The sequence below is a fragment of the Myxine glutinosa genome, chromosome 13 (genome assembly GCF_964187855.1).
Source record: "Myxine glutinosa chromosome 13, kmMyxGlut1.1, whole genome shotgun sequence".
NCBI classification, from domain to species: Eukaryota; Metazoa; Chordata; class Myxini; order Myxiniformes; family Myxinidae; genus Myxine; species Myxine glutinosa.
The window spans coordinates 27,312,605-27,322,143 of record NC_136273.1 but is presented as its reverse complement, the minus strand read 5'-3'; positions in this window follow the sequence as shown (position 1 = coordinate 27,322,143).

Genomic DNA, 9,539 nt, shown 5'->3' with positions numbered 1-9,539 from the left:
TAGTCTTTGCTTTCAAAAAAAAATAAAAAAAGTATACACATAAAAAAAAAAAAAAATATATATATATATATACTGTATACATATATATATATATATAACTTATTACCTTGTTATATATATATATATATATATAACAAGGTAATAAGTTATATATATATATATATTTTTAAATTTATTTATTTATTTATGTGTATACTTTTTTTATTTTTTTGCAAATTTTATGAATTTCATTTTAAAAAATAATAATAATAATAATAAATATATATATATATATATATATATATATAACTTATTACCTTGTTATATATATATATATATATATATATATATATAACAAGGTAATAAGTTCTATATATATATATCTATATATATATATATATTTTATTTTATTTATTTATGTGTATACTTTTTTAATTTTTTTTTGAAAGCAAAAACTATGGCACTTTATAACTCTTCAAAATATTGTTACCCAAGTCGAATGTGATGGGTTAATGACCTAATGGACAAGGCATCAGACTCCCAAGGTGGGGATTGTCGGTTTGAATTCTGAATGTTTTCCACTTACTTTTTCAAGTCTTTTATATCGTGTTGAATAAAGTCTTGTACAATGAACAAATGCATTTTATTCATATTTAAAATGTATCTTGTGAAAAATGCCAGGGGCATAGAAAAGGCCCCTTTATATAAGGATATGTGCCATGTGGCAAAGTATAGAAAAGAATGGACATGCCATAGCTTGTAGAAAATGCCGAACAATAGAAAATAAGGGACAATCAAAAAATATCGTGTGCATGCTGAACTACCCTTGTGTTCTTAGGAGGAACCAAGTTATGCTCGAGAAAAGTTCATATAAAGGGGCGCCAATTTGATTCATACAGCTGCACGAAGGAGTAAATGTATATTATTTGCCAGATGTAGGGCAATTTGTTCAATTCTGTCTGTCCATCCATCAGTTAATCCATTTACAAACATCAGTTTATGATCGAGGAACAAATTTATTCCAATTGAATATCATATTTTGAACACGATTCGGAAAATGAACCTGCACTTTCGCAGTACCTTAGCTCTGAATTGGTCCTGAGAGCGCAGGTGCAAAGAGGAGCGAGATTTGTTTTTACTCTTTCTGCCTGCCTGCCAAACAAACTTGAAAATTTCCTGTTTGAAATAACTTACTGTTTTAAAGGATGTTATAAAGGACACAAACAACAGGCATGAAGAACTAATGTAATGTGTTAGATAGGGTGATGTAATAGACATTGCGTTAATGGTGGTAAACTTCTGGAATTAATTTTTTTATACTGGCTTAACAGTTTTTTTCATTTTATTTCAATTCAATTATATATACTAGTGGGGTCACCGGTGGGAATCCCACGGGCATGGAGGTGTATCATTGTGATCGGTGCAGGCGTTTTTGCGGTATCCGGGACAATAACGTTAGGCGGGAGTCCAAACCTGAAAATGCTGGAGACCAAAGCTGAAATAGGAAAAACAATATAGCCTATTTTACTCCAGGGGGTCCCAGGATTGCCCACCCAAAATTTCGTTGCGATCGGTTTAGCCGTTTTAGCGGTACCTGGGAACGGACGGACAGACACACAGACAGACGGGCGGACATTTGGTGAATTATAGTAAGATTAACACTATAGAACACAAATGACCTTCTTCTTGCTTCCAAACACCTCCAGTTTTTCAGCACTTGGACATGTTAAATAATGTGGTGTATACGACTGAATCAACTGAATCAACGGCGCAAAACTTCCAGAATTTTTATGCCTCCGCCCCCGAAGGTGGCCAGAGGCATTATTATGTTTTTGGGATGCTCATCCCTTCGTCCGTACGGGCTAAACCTTGTTTTTCTCAGCAACCATATGTCAGATTGAGACGAAACTTTCAGGTTAGGAGTGACACCCATGCAAAATGTTTTTATGATAATTTTGACGTCATAGGTCACGTGGTACGGCAGCCATCTTGGATTAAACACAAACAATTAAAAAATTATTTCTCAGCAATCGCTGAATGGAAAAATTTTAAACATGGCACATTGTCAAGTACTCCCAATGGGGAACAAAATCATGATAATGATGACATCATAGGTGAAGTGGTATACCCACCAAAAATGTTTTCATCAACTTCCTTATCCTAAATATCTGAAATTACATGCACATGATCTATGACTCATTTGTATTGTAAACTCTACACTCATTTGTATTGAAATATTAAATTTATAACATCATAGGTCACATGGTTTGGCAGCCATATTGGATTTAACCTAGAGCCTTAAAAAAACATCTTCTCCCAAACCACCAAATCAATAGACTCGAAACTTTACGTGTGTCTAGGCATGGAGATTAAAAGATGATCACGAAAACATCATTGGTCACATGGTGTGGCAGCCATATTGGATTGAAGGAAAATATTAAATAATTATATCTCTGAAACCACTTACCCTATCGATGCAAATTTAACAAATATCATCTCACACCACTGTTGCATATAGTTTGAAAATGATGATGTCATCGGTCACGTGGTTTGGCAGCTATCTTGGATAGAAAAACGAACCTTTATATTTTTCCCATCAACACTAAACTTGCATAAACTTGGGGTGTGCATAAATGTCTCACCTGAAATGAGCAATTTCCTTTGGAGTGTGTATCTATCTATAATTCCAGTAATCTCTGTGTGTTTGTTTGTACGTTTGTACGTTTGTACGTTTGTACGTTTGTTTGTCTGTGACCGCTGTTTCTCGACAACCACGGGTCCGATATACTTTAAACTTGCCAGGTATATTGCTGGGGACCCGAGGATGTGCCTTTTCAAGGTTTCATATTAATCGGACAATTACTTACCGAGCTATGTCCAAAAAACGATTCAACCAATCAGAGAGCAGCGAGCTATCGCGTGTGCCGAACGCGGCGGACACACTCTGCCTCGGATGGCACATTTGAGAGCGTATTCATTTATTTCACGTTTGCAAACTATGTTGGCGCTATGTTGGCGTTAAACTATGTTTTAAAACTAATAAAAACCCCGGGGGGATTGTCACTGTACTCGCAAGCCGTTCGCCGTTCGCTTTGGCGTTGCGAATGGACCAAAACATTTCATGCACCAAACCATTTCATGTAAAGCGTTCGCCGTTCGCTTTGGCGTTGCGAATGGACCAAAACATTTCATGGACCAAACCATTTCATGTAAATAGAGGGGGGGATATACTTTTAGATATAGATATAGTACGGGCATGCCCTAGTTAATATAAATGGGAATTCAGTGCAAATATTCAGTGAGCAAATGTCACAATGGGTGCAGCTGGTACCCTCGACAATCTAATTCCATTCTATCAGCTAAGATTTCGAATCCATGCTTGTTGTACCTCCAAAGTACTGTTTGGGAGTGAAGGTGATATTATGAAAGCTCAGCTGGGAAATGGGTTGAGGCAGGTTTTGGGCCTACAGCCTGACTGAAGATCACCAAAGTTCTTTCCATACCAACTGACCACCTCCAGGCACCTATCCCTCTCCACTTGGTTTCTTCAACTCCCACCTTCCACCTCTCTCGATATTCACCATTGCTTTGCTTTCAGCAATTTCCCACAGCATTTCATTCTGGTTTCCCATTCGATGATCCATAGATGAGTAGTTTCAGTTTCACTTTTCAACATCAGTGTCGCTTTGAGATATCAGTTTGGATTCGTCATTACAACTTCGGATACACGACGCGAATAGTGCACAGAAAAGTTAATCAAAACCGATTTTGGGAGGAATTTTTTTTGAAATTTATTGGGGGTCGAAAGTTTTTTTGGGGGTCATAAAGGAGTCTAAAGTTTTTAAAGAATCAAGGATCTTAAAAGGGCCAAATGGGGTCTAAAGGTGTCTAAGCACGACAGAACAAAAGGGTTCAAAAGTGTCTAAATGGTCTTAAATTAACCAAAGTGTCTTAAAAAGTCAATAGATCTGAAGTGTCAAAAGGTGTATATGTCTCAAAAGGGTTGAAATGGGTATGAAAGGGTCTAAAGGGTGTAAAGGTCTAAGGGGTGTAAAAGGTCTAAGTGGTTTAAATGGGTGTAAAGGGTCATAAGGGGTCTTAGGGGTGTAAAGGGTCTAAGGAGTGTAAGGGGTCTAAAGGGGTGTAAATGGTCAAAGGGGTCTAAGGAGTGTAAATGATCAAAGGGGTCTGAGGGGTGTAAAGGATTGAACAGAGTCTAAGGGGTTTAAAGGGTCTAAGGGGTGTAAAGAGTCTAAAGATGTCTAAGGGGTTTAAAGCATCTAATGGATGTAAAGGGTCTAAAGAGGTATAAGGGGTGTAAAGAGTTAAAAGGGGTCTCAGGGGTGTAAAGGGTTAAAAGGGGTCTAAAGATGTTCTAAAGGTTGTAAAGGGTCTAAGGGGTGTAAAGGGTCAATGGTTTCTAAGGGGGGTGTAAATGGTCAAAGGGGTCTAAGGAGTGTAAAGGTTCAAAGGGGTCTAAAGGAGTGTAAAGGGTCAAAGGGATCTAAGAAGTGTAAAGGGTCTAAGGGGTGTAAAGGGTCAAAGGGGTGTAAAGGGTCCAGAGGGGTCTAAGGGGTGGAAAGGGTCGCAACTGTGTAAAGGAGTGAAGGTGTAGTAAAGAAATTACCTTGGGTTCGTAAATAGATTAACTTGGGAGTGCAACACGACAATAACGGGCCAAATGACCTCATCACCGTCACGGTAGAAAACCTCTATTCAGCTGCATCCTGGTTAAAAATCTGATTGCAGAAAGTTTAAGTTTCGTTGTGATTAACCTTGGGAGCTCAAAGCAGTATGATCCTAAACAAACAGCAAAACAACAACTCACCTTGTTGTGAGGTATAAGGTAATCATTGGAGGTTCACCCATTGCCAAGTGGCGGTTCGTAGTTGGCGTCACGTGGGTCCTTTTTTCTACAAACAATTTTTTCACCCTTGAGAGTGATGTTATATGAGCAGTAAAATTACCTTTAAAACCATGTAATAGGTTGCGTTTGTACTATTTTCGGTTTTTGAATAATTAGCGCATTTGAGAGGTCATGTGACTCCTCCTTTGCTGAACTTACCGATCATGCTAACGTCTTAATTAAGAGTTGTTTCTCACATACGATAACATATTTGATGATCGGAGCTCACCATAAAACTATTAATAGCAATATCCATGTTTAAATCCGATAAAAATTGGGCTTTTTATAAAGATTTGTATGTGTGGATCGACACTCGGAGATCATGGCGACAGGTGGCGGCTCGGATGGTTTTAAGCTATGAATTGTGAGAAGAAAACTGTTTTAAAACCCCTATTTATGTGCAGGGAGGTAAAATATGTCATCCTATAAAGTTTCGTGCTGATTAACCTTGGGAGCTCAGAGGAGTAGGTTAACAAATGAACAAACAAACAAACAAACGGACATTTCGCTTTTATATATATTGTTGCGGATATGGGATTTGGCCTCCATCCATATCCGCTTGTAAATATTCCCCTATTTCCCCAATACCCCCCAACTATCCCCAATCCCCCATTCCCTAGTCCCATTGCCTGTAAATAACACTCTGTAGAACCGACCTTCCCCTTTTTCCCCCATTAAATGTCGTGCCCAGGTCCACCGCATCTCACGTAGACAACTTTCGGACATCTTGCTAGTTATTCTTAGTCTATGTCAGTTAAGGACTCGTTTCCATTACTTCTGACTCTTCGTTGCACCAGAATGTGATTGTATGGCACCAGTAGTGAGTTTAGGACCTCCCCATACCTCCTCCCATCTTCCCCATGAAACAACAACAACAACAACAACTACCACAACAGCGCGCGGGGAGTGTGCGTCCTCACTCCGGCTCGGTTAGCCGCCATTACCCATGTGCGCCGACGTGGTTACCACGAAGGGGCTGCCTGTCGGCCCCTCGTCAAGGGCGGAGCCCGGTAACCCCCCGCACCCAATAAGAAGCAACGGGCCGATTCCATCTGGGGCGGAGCTAACGAGCCGAGGGCGTGTCACTCCCCGCCGGATATACGCAGCGACTTACCGGACGTGACGTCAGATGCGCCTCAGCCACGAAGGAGAAACAGACGCCACCTCCAGCGCGACGAGACCTCCCGCATCTCTGGACCGGACCGGGTCGATTCTGCCCCTGCGCCAAGGTGCACCTTGAGCCTCGACTACCTGCCCTTCCTTGCCATCAATCCCCATGTGAGTCAGTCTTGTCCTGTTTATCTGTGGTCTGTCGGGGTTACTATAAGACCGTGATTAAGTGCCTACCTTCCTATGCTGTCTCTCTTGTCCTTGTAATCTAACGTTCCGAACTATTATAACCTCCTCCGGAGGTCTTGAGAACTGTACCCCTGGTGTCGTGTCATTTAATCCAGCCGTTGTGTCCTTTCCGTAATTGATTTAGCATAGCGCGACTCGGCCAACGTTCGAGTATAATCGGGTAAACTGTGCAGACGCGGTCATACCAAACCGCTCGGTAAACCAACATCCACAACCGCGTCTGTAACATTTGGTGTCGAGGAGTTGGATTCGGACCTGGGACTAAATTCAGTTAGGCCCAAATTTTGGAACACCAATTGTACCATTAGGGTAACATTTTGGTGTCGGGAAGTGGAATTCGATCCGGAGCGCGTTTCACGCGCTCGAAATTATAACGGCGAAATTTGATTTTGTTTTACGAAAATAAAAACCCGAATTTTGAAAGTCGCGCTATGGCAGACCAAGACGGCTGGGTTCCGGTAGAGGAGAGTGAGGCAGGGTCGATCCAGGACCAAATTGAGGGACATGAGGAGAGCGAAGCAGTGAGGGTAGCAGACGCACGAAATGGCGCCTCGCACATGGCCACGGCGACCACGCCCGCGACCGTGGTAGCGCCGCTGGTGGATTCGAACCTTTTCCTCCTGCAAATGAGGGCCCTTATGGAACAAATGGGTGAGCGATTGGAGGGCCAAATGGGGGTAATGGGGAACCGGATGGATGCTCAGAGTGAGCAATTAGGGGTAATGGGAAACCAAATGGGGGTAATGGGAAGCCAAATGGGGGTAATGAGGGACGAAGCGAGGGGTACCAGTGAGGGGTTAGACAATAATTTTAAGGGATTAGACAAGAAATTTGGGAAGTTAGACGACAAATTTGAGGGGTTAGACAACGGGATAAAAGAGGTGAAAAATGGGTTAATGGGGGTAGAAAACAGAATGGCCGCTCAAGAGAATCAAATGGAAGGGATGAAAAAGGGGTTAGAGGGGTTAGAAAACAGGATGGAAGGCAAATTGAGGGACATGAGGGACCAAGCGGAAAGGGAAGTTAAACAAATGGGGCAGCAGATAGAGGGGGTCAGAATGGGGGTAGAAACCAAACTGGATGCTCACAGGGAGGAAATGGAGCAGATGAGGGTGGCATCTGGGCAGGAGATGCAAGTGATGGGAGAGGAGATCAGAAGAGGTGTGAGTGAGGAGGTCGGAGGAGTGCGCGAGGAGGTGAGGCACTGTAAGGAGCGCATGGAGAAGGAGGTGAGAAAGGGGACTGTAAAATTGCAAGGGGGTATAGAGGAGTTGACGCTGGGAGTAGAACAACTGACAGTGGGACAAAAGGAGTTGGGGGACCAGGTAAAGAAGAACACAGCGGTAATAGAGGGTTTAAAATCGACACAGAAGGAGATGAAAAAGGACGTAGGGGTAATTAAAAAAGAGTGTCAGACGGTACATGAGGACCTGACGAGGAAAATGAACAAAGTGGTAGAGGTGATGGAGGTTAAAGAGCGGGAGGTGCGGGAGCACATAGAAAAAAATAAAGTGGAGTTAGAGGAAGAACTTAAAGGGGCGCACGAGGAATAAAAGAGGTGAAGCAGAAATTAGAAGAAGTGGAAGAAGGGGTGAGCGAAATTAAGAAGCGACGGAGAGGGGATAAGAAAGAGATAAAAGAGGAGATAAAAGAATTGGTCCAAAGTCTGTGTTTGGATCGTGATGATGTGCTCATTAACCGGATGAGGGATTCGCAGGTGATGGAGGAGAAGCGAAGAGGAAGAGGACCCGGTGTAAGTGGTGACCAATATGGTCGTGCGTATGATGCGCCAGGGGATTTAAGAAGCTTGGGGGTCGAGATGGACCCGGGTGTTCGTGAGAGGCCGTTGGTGAAGTGTGCGACATGTCTGGTGTGCGAAAAAGGAGGTGTGCGAGAAAGTCCGACTCTGGGGTGTGTGAGGAAAAAGTGCGTGCCAAGGAGTGAGGGTGCTGGCGAGAGTGAGTCGGTCGTAGCGCGTGTGCGAGGGAGCACATGGAAGCGCGGTGTGGTAAGTGTTACAGAGGATGTAACGGGAGAGGGTGTGCGAGAAAGGTGTGTGACGGACAGGTGCATGGGGAAAGAGTGCGCTGTCAAAAGTAAGGAAGAGTGCACGCCTGTGGTGAGTGTTACAGAGGAGGTAACGGGAGAGGGTGTGCGAGAAAGGTGTGTGACGGACAGGCGCATGGGGAAAGAGTGCGCTGTCGAGAGTAAGGGTGAGTGCGTTGTCAAGAGTGGAGGTGAGAGTAGTAAGAGTGACACGGAGCGTGAGTTGGTTGTGACAGGTGAGAAAGGAAGCACACCTGGAATGGTAGAGCGTGAGTGGGAATGCACGCTGGAATTGGTAGTGAGGCACGTGGTTGGGTGTGCGAATGAGAGCACACCTGTGATTGTCACAGAGGAGGTGACCGAGGAGGGGGCGCGAAGAGGTGTGTTGGTGAGGTGTGCGACCAACGAATGTGTGCCAAAGTGTTCGGTGGTCAGGTGTGTGACCAAGGCTGTGAGTGGAATGAGGGTACCTGGGTGTGTAAGGAAAGGTACGAGGAGCATGGGAACGGCTGGATGTGTGAGCAAGGAACGGGCTGCGGGGTGTAAGCATGCAGGTGAAGCATCGACGTTAAACGGGTTAGCGGTTAGAGCGACTTTTAGCCGAATCGGGCCCTCGGTGCGTGCTGGGCCTCGCTTTGAACGGCCGCGTCCGTGCTCCACTAGGCGGAGCGGGCGGCTGGATAGGAAGGGTCGTCATGGCGACCACTTTTTGTTGAGGCATTCCGGCAGGTCGAGATCGGGCCATGGGATGGCTCCACGCCGAGGTGGTGCGTGGGATCTCGGCCCGGGTAAACCTCCTGCCCTGCCACGAATGCGGGACGTATCCAGCCGCTGGCACCAAACAACCCGCATTCATTGCTCGGCTTTACGAAGCCGGGCTTTGGACAGGAATTGGCGCACCGAGAGGCAGTAGTGAGTAGACTGTGTGATGAGGATAGTGTTTTGGCCCCAAAATTAGAGGAAAACAAAATTTGATGATTGGCAAAGGATTGGCAGTAATGATTGGCAGATGATGGGTAGTGATTGGCAAATTTTTGATTTATTGAAATTTGATGTGCAAAATTGGTAGTGAGCGATGGGCCCGGTGGGTAAGGGTGGCATCCCTGCCACCCTTCCCATGGTGGGGCAAATGCGCTATAGATTATGGGGTGTATGGCAGTGAAAACTAGCCCGGGTGGGTTAGGATATTGACAGGGATCTAGCGAAGATGACATTAGGTGACGTTAAGTTTAGTTAGTGACTGATACCT